The 25701-nt window shown below is 34.6% G+C and overlaps 1 long non-coding RNA gene across 1 annotated transcript; it reads right to left on the minus strand.

The window, feature by feature from the left end:
- Positions 1-2227: 2227 nt before the first annotated feature.
- Positions 2228-25701, minus strand: LOC110308923 (uncharacterized). The gene is made up of 3 exons (XR_002379638.2): positions 25650-25701; positions 12252-12383; positions 2228-2300 (listed from the first exon to the last, which is right to left on the minus strand). It is a non-coding gene; the product is annotated as an uncharacterized LOC110308923 (long non-coding RNA).

Below are 25701 nucleotides of genomic sequence, written 5' to 3' on the forward strand. Positions count from 1 at the left end.
TGTGGCCAATTTTTTCCTATATATAGCACTTACAATCAAAATTGCCATTTTTAAGTCTGGTTTCCTATCATGTTCTAGTGCATAACTGGTTGTATGTATTTGTAAATTATTTTCTTAACTGCTGACATAATTTTAAGTTCTTTGAAAATATTTTTGGCAAACACCACATAGATTACTCTTATAAGGTTGAATGTTAAAAATTATGTTCAGTATTTAAAATGTAAACTGGCTTTTGAAGTAATGAAATTACTCTGAACAGACTTAATAGGCTATTTTTAATGCAATAAGAGTGTTGAACACTTCGTGAAATAAATATAGACTAAGTTTAAAAATAAATATATGATATACATTTATAATGCTCCTGTGAAATAATAGAGTTTCAATACATGTTTCCATGACAAAAATAATCACATAAATCTTCTATATACAGCTTCAATTTAGTGAAATATGCAGTTTTCTGTTTTCTATTACTGTATACAGTATAAATTCTTCTGTTGGGAGACAGGTTGTGACAAATTTTCAAACAGCATCTGTATTCATACATTTGAAACATTAATTTATCCAGCAATAAAACTTTGATTTCCCAAAAGGAGAGTCGTGTTTGGAAACTAATGCCTATTTTTGAGACTTAACTGAGTTCTCAATGTTAGTCATTTTCTCATGAGTTACGTGCTCCTGCGGAAAAATATACAACTTAACAGCAAGTATAGAGAGTTAAAAGGGTCACACAAAGCATAAATCTGTATGCCTATTTTATGTATGTGTATAATTCATGTAAATAAATTTTTGACTACCTATGCTTTCCATTGTAGAAAAATGCTTTTGTTAGCAACAATATCAAAGAACCAACAAATTCTAGAATATATGTACTAAACCCAATGCTTACATATGGCTTTTTTTGAATTGATAAATACTGCTCTGGGTATAATAATGAAACTCCTGGAACAGAAGAAGTAAAGCCAATGCTTACTGAACAGTTATATGGTTTATTTCTGTGAGTAGTACAATATTTGAATGTGAGCTAGTTACATATAAAATTATTGAAGATGCGTTATAATCATTTAAATTCCCTGCTTTATAATAATGTGAAAGGCTTCTAAGTGGAGCTCCCATTTACATTTGAAAATAATGCTACAACTTTTATTCTTTACAATAAAGAAATGTATTGCATTAGTAAACATTTCATTTCAACTTAATTGTTTGCTTTTGCTTTCTTAATCTAAGTTTTTTATCTTACTCTTAAAACCTTGACACTATGTGATTATCATTTGTATTTTCAATTTAATTATTGTTTCACAAAAATAAGGCATTCAAATATGTTTATCATAATATTTTCTAATTACTAAATTTTATTGCAATTTTCTCAGAATATGACTAATGCCAGCACATCTATGACAGTAAAAAATGACCAGCTTTCTGCACTGACTCCCAATGACTGAGTTCATACTGTGTTTCCATTCTACTGTTTTCTTCAAACACTAAACAAATCATATTTGAATACATACAAGGAATAATTTAAATGATATAGAGTGCATTTTAACATTCTAAAGCTTTCTGTGCTATTTGAATAGTGACGATCAGAAATCTGTATCCATGCTGCTTTTTTAATTAAAAATGTACCCAAAGGAAAACAGTATTTAACAGTTTGTGAGCTTGCTCTCTCTAGAAATTGTACAGTGAATTGTTTGCTCATACCATAAGGTGTGCTAGTGTCTTGGGCTTTTGCTTAGCTGTCTGATCTATTTTCTTCCACTACTGCTATACTTTTGACCTAATTTAATTGACAGAGGCAGTAGTGTTCACATTGTTTTCTGACTGATTACCTGAGCAGGTATTGGGAGAAAAATGCAATCTCTCAGCCAGGGACATTCATTTTAGTCACAGAAAGGGAGTTCCACTCAGAGCAAGAACCCAAAGAAACTTCTTTGCACTGAGGCAGTGACCCTAGAGAATTCCTCAACATCCATGTTTATGAAATTCTCATTTTTAATTAATTTCTTCTTTCAAGTCAATACATTTTCATATATCATTGTCTCCAAACTGCTGTAGGGATAGAAAAATCTGAATTGATTCATGCTTGACATATGTGTTAGGTGTGCTCAGCTCTCACCTTCAATACCTGAGGAGAATGTAATATTAACATCTTGATTTAAGAACTTAACATTCATTCATCTTCAAAGAACTTTAACTTACTATAAAAATTAAGGATGAGTGAGGCTCTGCAAGTTTTGCTTTTATTTTTGCATTGGTCTTCCTTTGCTTATCTTTTCTTCTTTTTATTGAAATCTGTCTTTCAACTACTAGGAATTAGAAAGAAAACAAAGTAATTAGAAAACAAGTTGTATTTAGTATTTTTTAAAATTTAAGTTAATTACTTATACTCGTTTAAATACATTTATGATTTGTCTTCTTCCTCTATCATGAAAGAAATAATATTTCCATTGTTTGTACACAGTATATAAATAAATAAATAAAACTGTACACATTGATTATATTAGTTTGTTGTTTTGAAGGAAATCCTTGTTAATGTGTGCTTTAAGTACAACAAGCCTGTGCATAGACAGAAAAGGAGCTTTGGAGTACCATATAAAAGAGAAATCTTTTGCTAACCCTATGATGGAATTAGGTAATTGCCATTGCGGCCATGAACTCTGAAGAGGGACAACAATATTTCCATGTGTTGGAATCTCTCTACTCCAATATTTCTATAGCTGTGTGCTACTCATGTGAAGAAAAGATTCAAGATAAGATAGACATATATCCCTTGGGTTGACACAATCCTTTAGGCAACATTTTAACTCCTAGAGCTAAAGTGATGGTCTCACTCCTAGTTTTCTCTTACTCTAATAATGTGGCACCCTATTGATATAGTAATTCATTTACCAAAGCAGGAGTCCTGTTGAATAGATACAAAGAACTCAAATCCTCCTCTGAAACTGTCACCCAGATATTCAATGTGTATACTAGATATTTTCCCCACACTGCTTCACCATAAAACAACTCCTACAGTTCACTGGTTTTATTCATACATAAGTATGATATATTGTTCAAACACTGAAATTATCATTAATAAAGTTATCTTATGGATTCTAATATATTTTCCATATGTCATATCAGAAATGAAGAAAACTGCCCAGTGCTTAATGTGAAGAAGGTCATTTCTCAGACATCCTCCTGCATTAGAATACATCAGATGGATTTTTCTTGTTCACATTTACAACTCCATTTATAGGCCAGTGTCACACAATGATTGTATGATTAGGAGTATGTGAAAACAGTTTCTCATAAGCCTGGCTGAACACATCACTGTAGATCCTTGCAAGTCAAAAGTTTCCCCAGCCAAGTCATATTTTCATCCTTGATCTACCAAGCACATATACAAATGTGTTCCCTAACAGCTATCCTAATCTCTACTGGAAATTTTCTCTTAGAAATTTAATGCAAAAATCTCTTGGAAATTTTATCAAATAACTCAAAACTATAATAGATGCTAAGAAATATCCTCACTATTTTTTTTTGCTATATCTTCCTTCAAGTACATTTTGACCATTAATGCTTTATTTCCATTCTTTAAACACTTGATTCTATTTATTAGTCATAAGCACAATTCAAGTCATAATGAATTTTAATTTTAGCAGTTTATTTGACATTATTTCCTGTCTTTAAATGCTATTATTTTGCCTATCTGGCAGTTTCTCAGAAAATTAGACATAGTACTACCTGAGTACCCAGCTATGCCACTCCTGGGCATGTACCCAAAAGATGGTCCAACATATAACAAGGACACATGTTCCTCTATGTTCATGGCAGCCTTATTTATAATAACCAAGAGCTATTATAAATAATAGCCAGAAGCTATTATAAATAATAGCTGACCCAGATGAATGGGTACAGAAAACGTAGTACATTTACACAGTGGATTACTACTCAGCTATTAAAAACAATGAATTCATGAAATTCTTAGGCAAATGGATAGAACTAGAAAATATCATCCTGAGTGAGATAACCCAATCACAAAAGAAAAGACATAGCATGCACTCACTGATAAGTGGATATTAGCACCAAAGCTCAGAATAACCAAGATAACAATTCACAGCCCGCATGTAACTCAAGAAGAAGGAAGATCATGTGTGGATGCCTCAGTCCTTCTTAGAAGGGGAAACAAAATACTCAGGGGAGAAAATATGGAGACAAAGTATGGAACAGAGGCTGAAGGAAAGGCCATCCAGAGACTGCCCCACCTGGGGATCCATCCCATATACAGTCACCAAACACAGAGATTATTAGGGATGCCAAGAAGTGCTTGCTGATATAGCTGTCTCCAGAGAGGCTCTGCCAGATATGGGTGCTCTCATTGGACTGAGCATGGGGTCCCCAATGAAATAGTTAGAGAAAGGACTGAAGGAGCTGAAGGGGTTTGCAACCCCATAGGAAGAACAACAATATCAACCAATCAGACCCCCACCCAGAGCTCCTAGGGTCTAAACTACCAACCAAAGACTACACATGGAGGGACCCATGTCTCCAGTCACATATGTAACAGAGGATGGCTGTATCAGGCATCAATGAGATGAGAAGTCCTTGTTCCTGTGAAAGCTTGATGCCCCAGTGAAGGGGAATGCCAAGATGTGGACGTGGGAGAGGGTGAGTGGGTAGGGGAACACTCTCATAGAAGCAGGGGGCAGACGATGGGATAGGGGCTTTCTGGAGTGGAAACTGGGAAACAGGATAACATTTGAATTGTAAAGAAAATAACAAATTAAAAAAAAATTAAAGGTACTTTTGGAAGAGCAAGTGAGCTAGAGCTGGGTATGGGGTTTCTGATACTCTTCCTTACTTGTCTGGTTGCCAAGAGCATACCTCTCTTTGATGCCCTTTTCAGAGAAATAATTCCAAGTTTAGAAAAATTCTTGATGACTGACAATGGTCACAACAATTTTTAAGATATGACTACTTCAAACACATTTTTACAAAATACTTGTGATCTCTTCCTTAAGGATGGGTTCTATTGACTGAGAAATAATTCTCAGGATAAAGATCTAGGGAGGAAGAGTCTGGGATAAACACAATAATCTGTTGGATTCATGTGTGGCCTGAATCCATATCACAGATCACTAGACTATTAACTCCATTGTTTCCCAGATTTCCAAGCAGAAACACACATAAACCCCCTTTGCTAAAGACCCAAGTGTTTAACATCTCTGCTTTCTTCATTGCTTGGCTGTGAGCACAGGAACTCTGTGTCTGTTACTATTCCTAGGCAGCTCTTGTTGACTTCATTAGCATTCACTCAAGTTTTCCTAGGCTCCAGACCATTGATGTTTAATTGAATCTTTTAAGCTACAAAAAGCAAATCTATGCCTACCTTTCTTGTGGCCTCCCTTCCCCCAGCCTGGAACTTGCTTGCTCAAAGGTGGAGCTACCAGCTCATTCGTCCTGCCACGCCCACTGCTGGAACCTGCCTTTGCTGCCTGGAGGCACACACGTGTTTGTCCTGCTACTGGACCCTGAGTTACTTGGCGGGATATTGGGTTCCCTCCCCCTTCCTTTATAACTGAGTGTCTGGAATTAGTAAAATTGAGCCTTGAACAGAATGTATGTTGTCTTGGCTCCATTCTTTTCTTCCGCCCTGTCTAGATTCCTCTCTTTTCAGCCTGAACTGCCATTCTCAGTTGAACCGTTCGTGTTGTGGACTGCGGGCAGGCCTCAACACTTTCTGGTCATGTGTTTCCTCCATTTTTATATGTTAAGACTTAATAGTGATGTGATCAATGATAGGATATCTGCAAGATATGAAAACATCAGTGCAAAATAATAACTTCATTTGTCTTGCAAGTATTTAAAAAATATTTCCAGAAAGTCAAGACACCAATATGTCTTCCAAATACTACGCTAAATAGCGGTGTCTGTCATTGTCAGTGAAATGGCAGTTTGAATGCTCATTTTGCAATTTACTAAGAGAAGAGTTTACTTTTGTAATGAGTTTAAGAATCCCACTCTATAGAAACATAACTCGTGTTTATGGGAAAATGCAGAAATGTTTTGGCTTCTCCGACAACAAATTGCTTTCTAAAACTGGCAAGTTTCTCTTGATGACTAGAGAAATGAGTGTGAAGGAAAAGGTCTTGGAGGCTTTGTACCAGACTGTTCTTATCCTGTAATTATATGGGATTACTCTACCTTGCTATGAAGATGAACACTTAGTTGTAGACAAATGGAGAAACAATTGTAAACTAAATTCCTTTTTTTGGTAAAACAAAAAAGAAGGAAAGAAAGAAAGAAAGAAAGAAAGAAAGAAAGAAAGAAAGAAAGAAAGAAAGAAAGGAACAAAGAAAGAAAGAAAGAAAGAAAGAAAGAAAGAAAGAAAGAAAGAAAGAAAGAAAGAAAGAAAGAAAGAAAGAAAGGAAGGAAGGAAGGAAGGAAGGAAAGAGAGGGGGAAGAAATTCTTTGCTTTTTAAAATCTAGATGCATGCCCGTTTTGCTCACTGATACACAATAAAAATGGGAGCAGATGACACAGCAGAGTGAGACAGAAATATTTCACAACTGTGGCCTTTTTCCCTTGCTTCTCAGCATCTGTCTCCAGAGCTTAGCTGCTCAGTCTTAAGCTGCCTATTGACTACTAAGGTCTGACAGTTACCCCTTCCCCAAAGACATAGCTTTCTTTCTTCCACTACTGATAAAATATTCTATGATTAGTTAAATGGCATGATAGATACATTGTGATAGATAAATATAAACAATTATCATCTAGCATTATTTGAAAAGACATTCAAATACACTCTCACTTGGAATATTGAGTTAAACTTTTTAAAAGCACTTTTAGAAATGATGTTTCCAAATATATTCTAACTTAGTGTGTGTGGAGTTAAACATTTTTAAAGCAATTTTGGAAAAGAGATTACAATTCTCTTTTCCTTTCCTGTGAGATTTAATAAGTTGTATTAGGCATCGTTTTTAGTGAGATACTGCTGTAGTGGCCATATAGTTAGGGAAAGGAAATAACCATAGGTATTCATGCTATAGAAGTGTTTCTTTCACAAAATACCCATGGGAGGTGTTGCAGAGACAAAGTTCAGAGGGGAGACTGAAGGCAGGACCATCCAGAGACTGCCCCACCTGGAGATCCATCACATGAACAATCACCAAACCCAGACACTATTGTGGATGCCAACAAAAGCTTGCTGGCTGATATAGCTGTCTCCTGAGAGGCTCTGCTAGTGCCTGACTAAAAAGAAGTGCATGCCCACAGCCATCCACTGGATTGAGGACAGGGTCCCCAGTGAAGGAGCTAGAGAAAGTACCCAAGGAGCTGAAGGGGTTTGTAGCCCCATAGGAGAAACAACAATATGAACTAACCAGTAACCCCAGAGCTCCCTGGGATTAAACTACCAATGAAAGAAAACACAGGGAGAGACTCATGGCTCTAGCTGCATATATAGTAGAGGATAGGCCTAGTCGGTCATCAATGGGAGGAGAGGCCCTTGGTCCTGTGATGGTTCTATGCCCAAGTATAGGGGAATGACTGAGCCAGGAAGAGGGAGTGAGTAGGTTGGGGAACAGAAGGAGGGAGAGAGGATAAGGGAATTTTTGAGGGGAAAGTAAGAAAGTGGATAACATTTGAAATGTAAATAAAGAAAATATCAAATAAAAAAATTAAAAAAGAGATAAGTGTTTCTTTCTAAATGTGTTTGAGAAAATCTAAAAACGTACAGAAGAATGGGAGGTAATAGAAATATCTGAACTGTGAAGAGCAGTTGTGGGATGAACTGGAGCAATCTGCTTGCCTGTTTCATAGGAAATGCATACAGGGTATAGAGATCTCTCCTGCATGTCTCTCACTATAAATGCCATCTGCAGTGTAGAATCTACATTACTGAATAGATGCATGTACCTAGAAACTACGTAGTGCTAGGTTACTATTTCCTGAATTAAAATCATACTTCAGTTATATATTCACCATTCATTATCTTCAATCATTGCCTAATATGTATCTCATTTATTATTTTTAATATGGAGTTTCATGTTCTGAAAAATACTTTCTTAATTTCTTTTGCCATGTAGAAGTAGCTTTGATGCTTATATGCAGGCAGTGAATGACTATAAGGTAACTGTTGTCTGGATATAGCACGGAAGCTGTACATAGAAGCTCATTGTGTTTGTGACAGCATTCATTAGTCCTGGACAAGTCCAAACCTGACCAAATGCAACATAGAAAGGGGAGTTGAATATAAGCTGTACCTTCAATGTGGTAGCTAGTTTTATGACTTGACAGAAGCTAGAGTCATTTGGGAAGAGGGAACCTCAATTGAAAAATGTCCCTACCATATCAGTCCCAGTGGCCCACCTGAGGTGCATTTTCCTCATTTGTAATTGATCTGAGTGGACCTGTCTCACAGGGACCAATGCACTACCTCCTCAGATGGTCGACGATAGCAAAACCACTCTTCTCCTTGTCCTCTGCATCAGTTCCTACTTTTTGGTTAGTTCTCTGGCTTACCCAGATGAGCAGATGACCCACTACAAGCAGACAGGTGACATAAACCCTTCCATCCTCCAATTCATTACAGTAAAGGAAACACTAAGACATCCAGAGTTATTTGGTAAATCTTAGCTGCTGGAAAGGAAAGGTTTGTTTTCCCTAAAACAACTAAAACACAACAGAGATAAGGGGACCAGTTTCTAGTGGAAGGTCACATGACAAAGAATATTTGGTCAACATGAATCACATTTTGTAGGAAAAGAAAAAAAGGCACAAAATGGATGGAGGGAAAAGGGAGTAGGTCTGGAAAGAGTTGGGGGGTGGGTGAATATGATTACAACACTTTGTACTAACTTCTCAAAGAACTAATAAGTTATTTTTTTAAAATAAACACTGTTGCACTGGGATGTTCATGTTCTGAAGTAAATATTATAAATGAAATTATTAAATTATTCAATTTGAACTAACAAGAAATGACTGGCCTAAATGTATTAAGGAATGGAGAGAATATTTCACAATCCTTAAAAGTGAAGGTCTCTCTCTCTCTCTCTCTCTCTCTCTCTCTCTCTCTCTCTCTCTCTCTCTCTCTCTCTCTGTGTGTGTGTGTGTGTGTGTGTGTGTGTGTGTGTCTTTCTCTCTCTCTCTGTCTCTCTCTGTATCTCTGTCTCTCTCTTTCTCTCTCCCCATCACAAACTATGGCAGTAGATTCTTATCTTGTTACTCTCTTTCATAGTCTGTTCTACTTACTTTTTTAGTGAATTTAAATATCACACTTTTAAAAACTGTTCTTTATATGACTAAATCTCATGCCATCTTTTTGTATTGGAGTTGCAACATTTTTTCTGATGTCATTGATTTCTAGAACTATTTTATGACTTTATTTTTAATTCATACATGCAATAATTCCTTAAAAATTTGTTCAAAATTTTTGCTATGTACGTATCTTTTTACTATACCAAAGTCTTTGTTTCAAGCATGTAGAATATATCAGAAAGCCACAGAAAAAATAATCTTTAAAAATTATTTTATTATTAAGATTATAGGATAACTAAACTATTTTACCCTTCATTTTCCTCCCTTCAAATGCTTCCATATTGTTCCTGCTGTGTTGCTGGCTTTCAAGTTCATGGTTTCTTTTATTCATTAATTGAGAAAACTTGTCTTAATCTGAAGCTTACACTCTTGTCAGTAGCAAAGGAGGTGACGATCAGAGGTTGCAATTTTTAGAAAACAATAAACAGGATCAATTATGAGTGGAAGAATTAAGAAATGGATTTTTCAACTGACCATCAATGGATAGGTTAAAGGACAAAGGATAAATACAAGGGGATAAGAAAACTGAAACCAGATGCCTTTTACACATAAATATTATGCATTGGAGGAAAGATGAAAAGAAAACTGATACTTGAATCAAGCTTAGAAAATGCAATATATCTTACCCATGAAGATATCTGTTGAAAAAAAACCCAATAAAGAAGCCAACTCATGATTTAAGGTGTGAGAACACAATGTCATTTGAAGAACAAGAAGGCCAAAGACAGACAATGTGACATTTGCTCACTGTGGTCATACAGAAAGTGACTGCTGACAATTAAAGGAGTGACACAAAGCTGCTTGACAACTTAAAAAAATAAGAGATCCTGTTTGCCATGCTGAAAAGTAAGAGTGAACGCCTAAGTATGAAAGCGGCAGAGTAATGGATTGTTTAATGTATGTGTATTCAGATTAGAGGTGGGAATGTCTTGGTTGAGCTTGAAACTGTGTATTATGAGAGGTCATAGGAATATGGGCATATTTTGGAGATAAACCCAAGGAAGATGAATGGCTAGTAAGTTTCCAGTGCTGCCTATAACGTACACCTGTCTCTTAGTTGCCAATACACAGTCTGAGTTTCCATGGTAACTCAGAATAGAAGTACTATTTCACATTAGAGGTTTGCAGGGACAACCTGACTGAGTTCCTTCTCTCACTAGTCTATTATATTCTTGTCCTAAATGCAGAACTTGGAAATTTATATTTTCATCTTATGAATCATTTTATTAGTAAAACATAATTTAAAAATCTAGGTCTTCCCTTTTATCCTCAAGATGATGAATAAACAAGCTCTTCAAAATAATCACTATTCTTAATTGTATCTGTTATATATAATATGCCATATTCTCATAAGCCTGTGACTCTTAGTAAGCTGTGACTGGTTTATTTTCCATAATACCTTACCAAATTTGTACCTATTACATAAGTACAAATTCACAACTATTGCACTCAAAGAAGTATAAAGACAGTGTAACTTTTAAAAAATATTTGCCTCAGACTGGATAAATAATTCAAAGTATTCTAACAGTGGTCAAATAATTGAATTGAACTTTGTCATTCAACTGTTTTAATTAATACACTCAGTCCAAAGGCTATAGTTTAGAACACATGGTCAAAGTATTTATCACTTAATCATTCTTCTGATATGATTTCTTTGGAAACATTTATTAGTGACATCATATTAAAGACCACAAATCTATATATTTTCTCACTATCATTTACCATAAGAAGCATAATTTTAATTTTGATTCCAATTCTTACTGTTTGGATAAATTCCATAATTTTTAATCATCAATTGCACGAAGCCATGGACCCTAGAAAAGAACATGCCTCTTCTACTTCAGTAAACCAAGATCATTTCTATATACATCCCAAATACTTATTCTACTACCCACAGATAAGTGAACCTCCCATTCTGTGACAAAGGACTTAATTTTTATAGCATATATAGACAATTACAGAAATCATAAAAGGTCAAAATATAGAGAACCACTCACCTTGGAGTGCCCAGCTATAACTGATACATCTATAACCCAACCCCTACATGCAATGCTTAGGGAAATACTGTAAGAGGAGAGGGTCCATGACCTGAAGTGTGCTGTCATATAATTTCTCCTATATATAATAGAGAAGCTGCATGCAAAACATTTCAAGTTTGATTATATAACAAAAGACCTGTAAAATGACATCAATAAACACAATAGGAATGGGGAAAATCGCATGGGACCTCACCCCTAAAAGCAAAGTTATGGGCCTTTGATAGGTGTTGTAAGATGGAGGATTAATTTCTCCAGATAGGAGACACCTGATGGTTTAACTTATCCCAAGAGGTCAGCCATAAACACACAGTAGCAACACTAAACTATCTCCACACATTATATTATAGTTATCTAGTTTTGATCTATCACCTATGTATATATGTATGTATGAATGTACATATATATGTATGTATCCTTCTATCATCTATTTGTCTATCTACCATCATCTATAATTTATCAGCTATTGTCTATCAAAGTATCTCTATATATTTATAAGCTATGTATATAATATATACATCTATAATACACACACATATATATGTATATTCACATTGTGGGTATAGTTAAAAAATGAGACACCTTTATTTTAGAGCGAGAGGGACATGGGAAGAATTGGAGGGAAAAATTGGAGGAAGCATGTGATGCAAATAAGTCCCCATGTATAAAATTTTCAATAAAAGAAAATTTAAAATTTTTGTTTGTTTAGTTTTCATTGTGTGTGTATTGGTGTGTATGAAAGAAGAAACATGTGTTTTTGTCTGGGTAGAAGATGGCAAGTATCTGCAATGAGTTTAAAAAAAGGAAGTAATATTATCAAAATTCCTTAATTACTGTCAAGATTTACAGTGATTAGAACATCTTTTCAAGTGTAATGCTAAGCAACCTCTTCTCCATGTTGCTTCATGAATGGTAAGCACCTTGGAGTTCATGTTTTCCATGCTCTTCTTTGTAGTTCCAGTGTGGATTTCTTTGGACCCATTTCATGCTAATCCTGAGCAGATGTTTGGAGTGCAGGTTGATGGCTTAACAGCTTCTGACATAAGCATGACCTTCATAGAATGAAAGCACACGTTATCTAATATGGTATAAGTGGCCTTTTATTTAAATTTGAGGTGGTGGTACGGAGTCAATAATCACTGAGTATGAAGCAAGCGTAATAACCCAAAGATGATGAGATGATATTTGCCCTTTATCAGAGGAAGGTTAAAACAGCTGTCAGGGTGGCATGCTGATCAGCACAACCTCAGTAATTATGCCCAATAATCATTAAGTGAAGGCAGGGAGCTAGACTCAGGGGAGAGTACCAACATTTGGCAAGACACGATGTGCTTTCACCCAGAGTCACAGAATTTGAAGTTGAAGGTGATATCAAACTGAAAATAACGCATCATAGTATGAGTATCCACACTTAGCATAATACATGTGCATAGGTGACAATGATCCACCAAACAGGCCGCGCTAAGTCCTTCTGAAAGTTAACTTCATATTCTCTCGAGAAGAATTGGAGTACCTCTAACCCCTGAAAGATAAAAAATACTGAATAAAATTTATCATGTTTTTTCATATTTTTCAACCTATCATTGACCAGGAGAAACATCATGTTATTAATATATTGAGTTACAGTGGAATACGAAAACACAGCTCCATATCATGGAAATGTGCCGCCTTTTCAATGTCTCCCTAAGTGACTTCTGTAGTTACCTAACAGATTTTAGCAAGTCCTGTTACAGACCTTGTTTTATGTGCATCTCTTATGAATATCTCTGGAGTAACAGAATGACTTAAAATGTTCACTGGTATAAATAGCCCTCTGTGTGCAGAGTTAGGTTAGAAAGACATTTCCTCTTTAAATGACATTTAGGCTGTCTCCTAGTGCCTGTGGTGTTAGAGTTAAAACCCATTTTCTCTCAATGCTCCATTGATGGATTTCAATTTTTAATATGTATTACTGACACTGTATCATTTATATCACTGACAACCTGAACTTTGATCTTTCTTAGAGAAAAATGTACAAAAATGAAAAGAGAAAGAACTCTGCTATTATACACATTTTCTGTCCTTTTCCTCACATGGTTTTGTAAAAAATAATAATATTTTAATTTATTTTTGTACCTTGTAGCCATACTAAAACCAAAATGGTAGAAATGGATGGATATACACTATTAATACACAGAAATCAGGATATCAAACATGAGCTAGTAGCACATTTTTTTTTTTGCAGAGGGATAGAATTTATTGCTGAAATACATAACTAAATAGAATTAACTTATTTTTTTAAATTTAGTTTACAATTCATGACTTCTCATTAATGTGTGTGCATATATGTTTTTGTGTGTATAAAGACTCATTAGGTGCTTCTGATAATCAAATAAAATGTTGTCCTTTACACTTTTGTTATTGTATAATTTAGTTTGACTTGATTTAATGCTGTGGAAAAACTGATGCTGTTATTTCTTCACTTCCTGCCCCGTTATTCTGTCATCTGAGATAAAAACCACCGTTTCTTAATTCCTTAAACCGTGTGCTTGGGCCCATGCTTCTCATGATAATACTTCTGAGGACTTATCCTCCAAAATGTCAATCATGATTATGTAATGTTCTTGCTTAGACTTCTCAAAGTGTACTCTACTGTTAGAAGAAAAGAAAAAGCCCTCAGCAATGAGATTTTAAAAAGCCAATAATTTGCAAGAGAGTAAGGAGAAGTATATGAGGTAGTCTACAAACTTGAAAGAAAGGAAAGAGGGAAATGATGCAATTATGTTATAGTTTCATAAATTAAAATTTATGTATAAACATATATATATATACATATATATGTGGCTACACACACACACACATATATATATATATATATATATATATATGTGTGTGTGTGTGTGTACAAAAATGTACAAAAATGAAAAGAGAAAGAACTCTGCTATTATACACATTTTCTGTCCTTTTCCTCACATATATATATATGTGTGTGTGTATATATATATATATATATATATATATATATATATATATATCACCTCCTGATTCTCTCTATAGGAATCCAGAGACAACGATGACGCCATGCTGAACATCCCTTGTGAGGTTGTAATCAGGATGCAGGCAAAGGCAGCACCCAGCTCAATTCTTACCTATGAATGAAGTAATTTACCTATGTGGTTGTTGGAAGCAAGTTCCTTGGGGATTGAATTCTTTGTGGTTGATGGCCAAATGCTGAAATGATATTTGCTGCAAAGTTTTCACTACCACACACACCTCATGACAACACTTTGGTTTTTTTTTTTCTTTCTTGTTGTTGTTGTTGCTATTTATTTTAGCAATATGTGCATAGGGGAAGCACCTGACACCTGAGGCAGTGGAACAATACAGAAGCCAGTTTCTGTACAGCCTCATTTTACATGGCAAACCCATCACTTTCACTCTGTTCTTTTGGATAGCAGCAAGTCCCTAAGCTGATCCTACTCAAGCAGAGAAAATTCCTTATGGTGAATTTTGTAATGAAACCATTTTGAAACCACCTGCCCTAATCACTCTTTCACAACAATTAACAGACTCCCTAGAAAACAGAAGGAACTCAACAATCGTTGTTGTATATGTGTATGAAAAACTGGAAACAAAACATAGCTATTATTTCTCAAAAGAGAACTCAGAAAATCAGCTTCTCCCCCTCTTCATCAATGAAAAATATTCTTACGTCACTGTTTCCCATCTTCTGTATTTGGTGCTAATATTGCCATTCAGCCACATCCAGGGCTGTGGGTTTTCTTGTTGCTATAAAACAAAACAGAAGCAAAAACAAAAACAAACGTCTCATTTTTTTCCGAGGTAGTTATTCAGACTCCTCCTGGAATGCAATTTCTTGGAATGGAGGTTTGTTTACTACTTTGAGGCTCCTGCCAGCAAACCATATTCTCAGGTTGAGCAACTGGGAGCAATATGTTGGAGGGCATGTGGCAGATTCCATAGCTATTTATTTTTTAATTTAATCAGTCTTGAAAATTCTCAGATTGATTCCTCTGAGAAAAAAAGTGCTCAAAATTTGCAAAACAGTTGCCAACTCTTAAAAGAGTAGATTAGTGTTAATGACAAGAACAGTGGGGAAGGGCGCACAAGAGCCACCTGGAGGAGGCAGATGTGGGCACCCGACATGGCTGCTGCTTTTGCCTTCAGAGAGCTGGTGGTGCCACATTAGCGGCTGATGAAGATTTGCCCTCCTGGATAAAGCTCCAATACAAGCAATCATTTTATAAAACATATTGGAAAATGTGCTAGGTAATGAATAAAACTAGGTGCCATGTTGCAAACTGACTTAAACGGAAATGCACACATTTCTAATTAGGTTACATGCATTTCCTCTAGTACTGTTTGAATATGAGAAATACCCCTCTACTTCTTGTGTGTTATTTCTAGATGCTACATACTGAAATACATTGAGAAAGAGGAGTGACTATACAGATCTTTCTGGGTACAGGAAACTAGCTCATCACCAAAGTCCTTATGTCCCTTTACTTTGTCCTTTAAAATGTCAACATATATTTGCAAACTTATGTTTTTATTCTTCACATATAAATTATTATGTTACTCATTAGTTCAGATGATCAACTGTTTTCTCTTATGTTCTTTTTTCCATTTAATTACTATTTCATTATCTCATCTATGTCTCTATTAAACAAGCAGTATGATTTGTTGGATACATACTCCTTAATATCCACTGGCAAAATAAATGATACATTCCGTGTTCATAAATTTTGTGGCTCATAACTTTTAAAATATTTTTTTAATTTACTGATATTTAAAGAAATATTTTAAGAGTATCTTGTATTTGTCTTGAGGTAGATTGATTTCCCGTTTTATGAGAAACTCTCATAGTGATTTCCAAAGTGGCTGTACAAGTTTGTGCTCCCACCAACATGGGAGAAATATACCCCGTTCTTCAAATTCTAGACAACATGAGCTGTCACTAGTGGTTTTATACTTAGTCATTCTGAGGGTCTACCATGGAAATCTCAAAGTTGTTCTGATTTGCATTTTCCTGATTGCTAAGGATGTTAAACATTTCTTTAAGTGTTTCTCGGCTATTTAATATTCCTCTGTAAGAATTCTCTGTTTAGGTCTGGACCCCACTTATTAATTGGTTGTTTAATGTCTAGTTTCTCGAGTACTTTATATACTTTGGATATCAGTCCTTTGTCACATGTAGAGTTGGAAAACAAAACAAAACAAAACAACTTTTCCCATTCTATAGGTTGTGGCTTGTCCTATTGATGGTATCCTTTGCATAGATTTAGGAAAAAAAATCATTCTGAATGAGGTAACTTGGACTGGGAAACACAAACATGTTATGTGCTCACCTAGAAGTGGGTATTAGCTGTAAACAATAACCATGCTACAATGCACCGACCCAGAGAGGTTGATTAGCAGGGAGGGCTTAAGGAGAGACACAAAAATTTTCTTGGGAATGGGAAATGAGTGTTGGGGGGGGGGTACAAGGGAAAGGAAAGGGAAGGAAAACTGCAGTCAGAGTGTAATGTATGAGAAAAGAATGAATATAAAGAAAAACAGAGTGTATTTATACTCAGTATCAGGAAATATGTTTGCACACAGCTACATTGAAAGAATATGAAGGCATGTGTTCCACAGAAAGTGTGAAGGTCTGATGACAGTTTCAGGAATTAGTTCTTGACTTCCAATTTGAGGCAGTCTATCTTCTTTCTACATCTTTGCTACAGACTAGCTTGTCCATGAGCTTCTGAGTGATCCTCCCGCCACATGGTTGTTGAGGATCTAAACTGATCTTCATGTTCACATAAAGTCTCTTCCTACTACACCATTGTAAAGGATCAGTAATTTTTTGTTAGCATACCAAGTAGCAGATTTTCTTGTCATAGTTTAATAAAATCTTATCTTAAGTCATTAATAACAATTGACATGTAGAAACAAGAAACTAAAATTGTCATCATCAAAGGACACCATTACTCCAGTGACAAGGGGGCTACAGAATAAGAAAGTAATCACTTTCTTGTTCTGTATACATATACTTATTTATATATGTATATATCCTATTCATATGTATATATACATCACTTTCTTATTCTGTATATATTTTTCATACATATATGTATATCTATCATGTATATATATGATAGAGGGTTAGTATCTAAAATATACAAATATCTCAAAATGACAAACACCAAAAAAAAATTCAATTAAAATTGTGTCACAGAACTTAACAAAAAGTTCTTAAAAGAAAATAAATAACTAAAATAAAGTTTATTAATATTCTTAGCATTCAGGGAAAGTAAATTATAACTACTTTGAGATGTCATCTCACCTTTACAGAATAGCTAAGATTAAAACAAAAAGAACAACAACGGTTGTGAGGAAAGGAGAAAGATTGTTGGCTAAGGATGGGACAACAAACTGAGGCAGATGTTACAGAAATCACTGTGGAGAATACTGAAAAAATATAAAAATATATCTAAAATATCTTCCAGCCATACCACTCCTGTATATATACCCCAAAGTATCTATATCTCACTATGGAGATGCTTAACAATTCCTGTTCATTATAGTTTGATTTCTAGTAGCAAAGAAATGGAAACTGCTTAGATGTCAATTAGCTGATGAATATATAATGTGGATGTGGTATATATTGAAATGGGATAGTCCTCAGCTATAAAGAAAAATGAAATTATAAAGTTCACAGGTAAATAGCTAGAGTTGTAAGCAATTATTCTGAGGAAGGCGAGAAATGCCCCAAATATTTATTTCTATGGATGTCTACTATATAAAATATGTTTTTGAAGTATTATCAAGACTTTCAGTCTAGTGGTATGCAATTACATCAAATTACTATTACTAGATAGTCAACAAATGCCACTAAGAATCCATTTTGTGAAAAAAATATGTTATTCAGCATTATTCCCTACTAACAATGATTGATTTCAGAATTGTTAAATTCAGGCTTCTTCAAATTGTAAAAAGTTTTCATCATGGTGTGCACAAGTATTAACAAATGTTTGTGAGCATGAAATTCAGCTCTCTGTGTTCCTTGGTCATTCAGAACTTGTATTTTTCTGTGGCTTACCTATGAAAAATAATTGGTTCTTTGTCACTTACCTGTGAAGATTTTATTTGCTCTTAGAATGTGTACTACCTCCTTTAGTGAACTTTTCTGCTGAGAAGGGATATGACTTACTAAAGCTGTTGTCAGAATAAGACATACATTTCCTATTACTCCCGATACTCGTATGAATCTAGAATTAAAATTTTATACACGAATAAACATAAAATGTAAGCATATAAATGAAGGTGTCAGTGTTGGGTGTCTCCATAGTATGCTTCAGTTGCACCTTTCTTGGTGATTTCCACAGGCGATAGCAAAGAACTTTTACTTTGTATGAAATATAGTTATTGTTTAAATTTATCAGTCTTCTCAATTAACAGAAATACAACTACTAAATATGAAATTTACAAGTTTAATTCTGTTTGGACCTTTATTTGTATGAGATGCTAGATATCAAAATCACTTCATTACTATAAACACATATACATGTATTACAATAGTTTAAAGTCAAAAAACAAAACCTTAAATAATTACAAGTGAAGATTTTTTCAGGTAAAACTTTTAGACAATGTTTCAGTAGTATACCACTGTGTTTACCAATTTTACAGATTGCATGAAATAAAATATAAATTTAATTATATTAGTTAATGATTCCATAATGTACTATTATTCTATTAATTACCCACCACATTATCCACAATGTACAATTTGAAGTTACTTGTGTCAATAGCCATACTAACCCATTACAGAATTCTAAAACACTTCATTCAGAAATGGATAGAGGTGTGGCTGGTAACTACATCTCTCCTAAGATCTTCAATATGAATGAAGCATCAGTAAATGAGTTACATTTATGGTTTCAGGAACAAATACTTGGAGTTAAATCTAATTTGTTATATTATCACATCCATTGGATTTAGGTTTAAAGTAAAGAGTTCACAGCGATAGAAATTGAAGTGACAAAAAATAATTTCTTCCTTGTGTTTAGATTCACTAGTAGTGACTTGGCCAAATAACCACATGGTGGAGATGTTGTAGTGGGAATTCAAGTCAAATGGCTTGTTGTAATAGAGGACACATAAGGTTACTTCCAAATTCTAGAATCTGGATTTATGTCAAGAATGTACAGGTTAGGGGATGAATCAAATCTATCATTAATGTACTGATCAAATTTCTGTATCTCAAATTTTTGTTCTTAATTTAATTAAACTTTTCTGTACTGAATATATTTGAGGTAGAAATTTTTCATGTTGAACAGTGGCTTATTTTTTAAAATTATATGCACCTGTAGTTTATAGGTATCTGGCATACAGAAGCTGTAGAATCAGCATAAATAGAGTACTTTCATTTTACAAATGTATAAAAATACATAAGCCTAAAAAAGTCTTGGAGATAAATATTACAGAGAACACAATAACCCAAAAATGGGTCAGCACAAACTATCCAATTGATTAGATGCTTGCAGAAAACCACAGCAAATGGCAAAATCAATTCACCAATCAGCTTTGCAGTGTTTTATTCTAAACCCAGCCAGCTGGGCAATTAGGCATATACTTGGTGTTTTTATGTGTTTCATTGAAGAAAGCATCATTTTCCTTGGGAAGCAGATGGTTAGGAACTATAGATTGGTCAAAGTTCACTAAGGTCACTCTCCTTCAAACAGTAAATTGACATGGTAGAATATGTTAGCTTGGGTCTTCAGAATGAATCACAACTGAGAAAGAAGACTTTGTGAGTTGATATTTTTTTTTATCCTATTGAGAGATTTTTTTTTAATCCACAAATACAGAAATCTCTCAATTGCATCTCTCATTAATGAAACGAGCCCCTATTATTATTTACACACTGTTCCACATCTTTTGTTGCTTTGTTTAGGTAATTAATTTGTGTTCCCTTTTATAATAAAATCATATGACTGTCTTAGGCTTTGTTTTTAAAATGAAGAAATTGCAGCTTTGTGCAATATTTGAGAATACTAGACTTCAGAAAAGTTTTATTTGGAGTTCAAATTTTATCACCTGAGCTAAATTATCCAGTATCAAAGTTTCCATAAGAGTATTTAAGACATAAGATGATACAATTTTAGAATACAAAGTGAAATAGAAGATCATTTGTTTCAATCAATTTTCATATATGTAAAGGCTCTTTACCCTGAGTTTTCAATGCTTAAGACAGCATCAAAAATAGAACTAAAAATATCCCAGCAGATCCTCAAGTTAGCTTGTACAACTTTATCCAGACACAAGATTAACTGACCCACTTGTAGTAGCCACATCTCATTGAAGAAGATCAACCCCAAGTGGTAATTTTTTAATAATGCTATGAAATGGACTTTAAAAAAATTTTTAGTCAATTATGTTTGAAACATCATCTTAGTATCCGTTAAATAATCATCAAATATATAATAAAGCCATCCTTTTGTAGAGTTTAATGAAGCCCTTTTATAGAAATTCAATTTTGACTCTGTTTGTGTAGTTGCTGAAGCAAAATAGCTAGAACATACAGTGCATTGTGGAGAAGAAATTAAGGCAGGAGCATGAACCAGCAGGCTGGATTGCTTTCACAGTTAAGAGGCAGAGAGGTATGAATTATTTTGCTTCCTTAACTTCATTCTCTTTATTTAGTATTAGACTCCAAACCATGAAAGATGCCACCTACATTTAGAGCAGGTTTTTCCATTTAATATATAGAATCTAAAATTACTCCCCCATACAAGTGCCCAGGGCCATTGTGTTTTTGACAAATCTAAGTCCTATTTAGCATCACAATAAAAATAAGTAAATGGTTCATTTACCTTTGACATAATAGAGATCCCAGGCAAAGTTGAATTCGTCCTATCTGATATAGTCTAGTAATATGTAACTGCAGTTTAATTTATTCTTTGAAATATATAAAATAAGAATGGCTGGAAAGAAGGATATTTTGTGAAAAATATAAAGGACATCATTCAATTTCAGATGATACAGTTTCAGAAATATAATATTAAAAGCTATATTTCTTGCCTTCTACTCATCTTTGGTGTGCTTGTTCATTTGTTTCTAGATCTAGAAATAAACCTAGACACCTATTGACACATGATTTTTGATAAAGAAGGTAAAAACCATACAATGGAAAATTGAAAACATCATCAACAAATGCTGCTGTACTATCTGGATGTCTACGTGTAAAAGAATGAAAATAGATCCATACTCATCATCCTGCACAAAACTCAAGTACAATTGGATCAAGTATCTAAACAAAAATTCAGGTACACTAAATCTCATAAAAAAGAAAATGGGAAATACTCTTGAACTCATTGGTACAGGAGACAAGTTCATGAACAAAACACCAATAGCTCAGACTTTAAGATCAATGATTGATAAATGGGACCTCATGAAACTGCAAATCTTATATAAGGCAAAAGACACTGTCAATAGGACAGATTGGTAGCTCACAGATTGGAAAGGGATCTTCACCAAACCTACATCAGACAGAGAGCTAATATCGAAAATTTTCAAAAAAAAAAAAAAAAAGAAACTCAAGAAGTTAAACACCAACAACCCAAATAACCCAATTAAAAAATAGGGAGCAGATGAAAACAGAATTCTCAATGGAGGAATCTCCAGTGGCCAAGGTAAACGTAGTGTTTAGTCTTTATTATTAGAGAAATACAAATCAAACAACTATGAGGTTCCATCTCACACACATCAGTATGGTTAAGATAAAAAACAAAACAAAACAAAAACCAAAAAAAAAAAAAACCCAACAAAACAAAACAAAAAAATCAAAAGTTGAGTTGATAACACAAGCTGGCTAAGATGTAGAGCAAGAGGAACACTTTGTCATTGCTGGTGGAAGTGCAAACTTGTACAACAACTTTAGAAATTAATTTGACAGTTTCATAGACAACTTCGAATAGATACCTTAAGGCCTACCTATACAACTCCTGGACATATACCCCAAAGATACTCCATCATCACACAAAGATACTTTCTCAACTATGTTCATAGCATCTATATTTGTAATAGCGAAAAACTGGAAACAACCTAGATGATTCTCAGCTGAAGAACGGATAAAGGAAATGTGGCTCATCTACACAATGGACTACTATTCAGCTATTAAAAACTAAGACAGTATGAATTTTTCAGGCAAATGCATGGCTCTTGAGAGTATCATCTTGAGTGATACTCAACAGCTGAGCCATCTCTCCAGCCCAAAAAGGCCACCTCTTATATCCAGGAAGAAAACCCAGTGGATTAACAGAAACACCAGCTCACCCCCAAAGAATTTTCAACCCAAAATTTGTCCTGCCTACAAGTAATGTAGACAAGTGGAATGGAGAAGAGTCTGAGGGAATGGCCAACAAATCACCCAGCCCAACTTTAGAACCATGCTATGGACAAGTACCAATCCCTAACACTGTTAATGATAGTCTATTATGCTTGAAAGCTGTCCTCTGAGAGGGTCCACCAAGCAGCTGACTCATATAGATACAGGTACCCACAGTCAAACAGTGGATGGGGCTTAGGGCCTGTTATGAAAGAATAAGAGGAAGGATTGTGGCCCACAAAGGGGATAGGAACTCCACAAGAATACCAACAGAGTCAGCTAACCTGGATCCTTGGGGGTTTCAGAGTTTGAACCACCAACCAAAGAATATACAGAGGCTGGACCTAGAGCTTTCTGCTCATATGTAGCAGATTTGTAACTTGACCATCATGTGGGTCCTAAACAACTAGAACACGCACTATCCCCAAAGCTGCTGCCTTTATATATCAAAGGCTCTCCTAGCTAGGCTACCTTGTCCGGACTGAGTGGGAAAGGAAGTGCCTTGTAAAGGCTTGAAGTGTATGAGTTGGGGGATATCCAATGGGACCCTTCACTTGCTCAGAGGAGAAAAGAAGGGGGAATGAGGGAAAGATTGTGGGAGGGAGTGACCAGAAGAGGGGGCAGTGAACAAGATTTAAAGTGAATAAGTAGAAAAATATAATTAATTCTTTTAAAAACGAAAAGAACATTAGTTTTACCAAATAGAACTGGGCAGTTTGGACATGGTCTCCTGCTGAGAGGGATGATTAACAAGGCAATGAGTTGCCTAAGAAAATATTACTGTTTGCAGTATGTTACTGTAAAGGGAATGCTGGCTATATAATAGGAAAGTGAGTCGAAAATAATTTTAAAATATTACATTTGTTGTATAAAATTAGAGATATCTATGTACTTTTACAGCACTGTAAGGCTCTGCTTTTCACTGTGATTAAATAAAATGGATTTACTGGGAAAAAACATTATGTTATTGTGTTATTTTAGTTGAATCAAAACGTTTGCTTATTTGCAAGCATTTGTGCTACATTAAACACAAAGCTCAAATGAAAAATACAAAATACTTCTTTTCCCCAGAAATGTATAGTATACAAATAACTTGAGGGCTGGAGAGAGGAGCAGGAGCCAGGATTACTTACTGGTCTTTAAGAGGACTTGAATTTTGTCCTGAGCACACATATTCTGTCACTTACAGTTATTTGTCATTGCTGATGCAGGAAGACACAATGTGTCTGCCCTCCAAAAGTCTGTGCATACATACACATACCCATGGTCAGACAGACACATACACATAATTAATAATAATTAGAAAACTTTAAAGTAACTTAATATTCAGTGAATTAAGTAAGCTAGTATGTTTTTTTCTGAAAATGTCTTACATATTTGATTAATAGAATATTTAACATCTATTATCTATTAAAACATCATTTAATGTACAAACAATATTCATAAATTTGTTAGCTAAACATAAGCCTTTAATAATCACAAACATTTTTTTGAGACAACATATGACTATACAGCTTGGACTATCTCTGAACTTGCTTTCTAGATGAAGCTGGCCTTGAACATGCACCAATGCTTCAGGCTCTATCCTTAAGTGAATTTTCCTAAAACAAGAGAAATTCATTTATTTTACTCTTTTAGTTGCTCCTTCCTCAATCCAACATGACAGATAAACTTTGAAAATGACACTTCTCACTTCTAAATTAACAGAAAGTCAGTCTCCTACATTCCAAGAAAGGACTTTTTATTAGATATTTTCTTCATTTACATTTCAAATGATATCCCCAAAGCCCCCATACCCTTCTGCCACCCTGTCCCCCAACCCACTGACTCCTGCTTCCTTGCTCTTGCATTCTCCTGCACTGGGGCATATAATCTTCACAAGACCAAGGGCCTCTCCTCCCATTGATGACCAACTAGGCCATCCTTTGCTACATATGCAACTAGAGACACAGCTCTGGGGGGTACTGGTTAGTTCATACTATTTCACATTTTTATATGGTATGGTCCTAGAAACTGCCAGCTTATAGTTTGACCAACAAAGCCATGATGAAGAGAGCTGATCCTTTATTTACTTGTTTGTTCGTTTGTCTGAGACATCATTTCTCTGTGTAAGCTTGGCTCTCCTAGAACTCACTCTGTAGAACAGGCTGGCCTCCATCTCATAGAGATTTGCCTGCCTCTGCTTCCCAACAACTGAGATAAAATTCATACTCCAAATTACAAAAAAAGTAGGTCTTAATGACCAAGGGATATTTTTGTCAGGTAACATCAACAGAAGTCTAATTTGCATGACATGTATTTCTATTTGAGGAAACCTCATCTAAGCTACTTTGTTTCAATACACAGAATAATTTTACATATAACTTTATTTTACATATAATACTATACATATAATTCACATAGAAAATTATTATTTTATTAATACCTTTAAACTTCTATACTACCCAACAATATCCATGTGTATTATTCAAAACAATACAAAATAGGCTCTTAGTAAACAAAATTTTCAGGGTTGTTCCTAATATTATTTTAATAAAGTTTTTCTGTAGTTGGATATTTAAATACTTTATCCTAATAGCTGTCTTTTCTCACATATTTGATTCTGATGGTTACTCTCCTGCCTAATAGTCAATGAGAGAAAAACACATCCTTCATGTTGAAATTGACCAATTCTCTAACAAATATCAGAAAAGTCCTCTGTTCTTATTCAAGCAAAGAATAGTTCTCAGCACCTGTTTCTCCTTTTGTATTATCACAGAGCAACCCTCCTGATTCATCAAATTTTTATATTTACCAATTACATTGATTCATCAAATATTAGTATTTACCAATTACATTGAGTTTTGTTTTAATCCTTTCCTTTATCATTTGGCTACGGGTATCTAAAATATAACTTTATTTTGCCTTTTATTTGTACTTTCTCATAATTTGTTCCTTTTAAAAATACCTGGCTTCTGATAACTCAGGTCCAGTATTTCCCTCCTTGTTTAGAAAGAGAT

The sequence above is a fragment of the Mus caroli genome, unplaced genomic scaffold (assembly GCF_978045245.1).
Source record: "Mus caroli unplaced genomic scaffold, Mus_caroli_1 scaffold_12, whole genome shotgun sequence".
In the NCBI taxonomy this organism is placed as follows: Eukaryota; Metazoa; Chordata; class Mammalia; order Rodentia; family Muridae; genus Mus; species Mus caroli.